Source organism: Pieris brassicae, chromosome 13 (assembly GCF_905147105.1).
Source record: "Pieris brassicae chromosome 13, ilPieBrab1.1, whole genome shotgun sequence".
Taxonomy (NCBI): Eukaryota; Metazoa; Arthropoda; class Insecta; order Lepidoptera; family Pieridae; genus Pieris; species Pieris brassicae.
Genome location: NC_059677.1, coordinates 6,173,025 through 6,174,399, shown reverse-complemented (window position 1 = coordinate 6,174,399; position 1,375 = coordinate 6,173,025). Strand labels below are relative to the sequence as shown.

General features: G+C 39.9%; 1 long non-coding RNA gene across 1 annotated transcript; it reads left to right on the top strand.

The window, feature by feature from the left end:
• The first annotated feature begins 250 nt into the window (after window positions 1–250).
• LOC123717884 lies at window positions 251–1,152 on the top strand. Its single transcript, XR_006754890.1, has 2 exons — window positions 251–834; window positions 943–1,152. It is a non-coding gene; the product is annotated as an uncharacterized LOC123717884 (long non-coding RNA).
• Window positions 1,153–1,375: the final 223 nt, after the last annotated feature.

Here is a 1,375-nt window from a genome sequence, read left to right as displayed (position 1 = left end):
CCCTAAGTACCGGTGATTCCATATGAATTTCTAGAAAATTCTTCTGTAGGCTTTTAGAATGTAATTTGAGATTTATCTCTCTTCTATGGTGCCTATATATAGCTTCCTGCTCGTAAAATTTATTCTGATACTCCGTGTTGGAGCCTCCAAGATCAGCATCTATTTCGATATGGGTTTTAAAGATTAACCCCCATCGGAATTTTAATATTTCTAGGGCTTCTTCAAGATCATATTTATCCGATGACGAGTATCCATTAGATAGTTCTAACATACTATCAAAGGACCTAAATAAAGCTGCTTGTTTACGAAGCAACTCTTCGGTTTTTTTTGAATACCTGAAGGATTTCAGGCTGTCAGTGAAAGAAGCTTGGAACAAATTCTCCATTATGGTATATATTATTAACTAGTTTATATATAATATACTTAGTAAATTCTTAAACGAATGTTTTATAAAATACGTAGTAACAATGCGTTACCATACGCTTCTGCCTGATAAAATGCTCAGAATAAATGAGATAATTCTCAGAATTATAGTGCTCAAAACAAATGGAAAGGACTTACCTACTGCAATGGCTGCTTTCCTCTTCTTGTTATGTTGCGTGTAGATTAGTACCCGACGTCTTCCGCCACACCGTGTTGACGGATACGGGATTGTTTATTATCTTTTAAAAGGACCTCCTAGACCCTTTGCTTGCTTCTCTGCTACGCTTCTCTGTAAATGCTTGTACCTCCAGGATACATTCTGTGCTTTAAACAATTGGAGAGGACTTACTGTACCGAGCGCTGTCGCTTGCCTCTCTATGTTGAAGATTGACGTCCGTCGCCTTGTTCTAGGTTGAAAGGACGCCGATATATTTTGACCCATCTGGATTCTTGAAAAAATTTGGGAGAGGGCTTACTGCAGTTTACCTCTCTCCGTTGAAGATTGTCGCCTTGTACTAGGTTGAAAGGACGCCGATATATTTGGACTAGTCTGGATCCTTGAAAACGTTGCTCTCCTCTTTTCTATTGATGCGGATGATGGTATTTGATTTGCTTGATGACCCAACGAACCAGCAGTGGGATGTTTTTCCACGGCGCCGATCTTCAGGAAAACGGAGTAAAACGCGAACGCGATCAACTGAACGCGAAAGACCCGCTATTCCCGGATAGCTCGAAGGACCAAAATGTACGGTTCTGGATGGCTTGAAGGACCAAAATGTACGATTCTGGATGGCTCGAAGGACCAAAATGTACGGTTCCTGGGTCAACGGGATGCTTCAAATAATAGAGATTTATTGATTTACTCTATATTTACCACTCGCGTGTTACAATAGAATATGAGCGAAATAATGACGTGCTAATTGCTATATACCGAATGAATACAACTTAACAG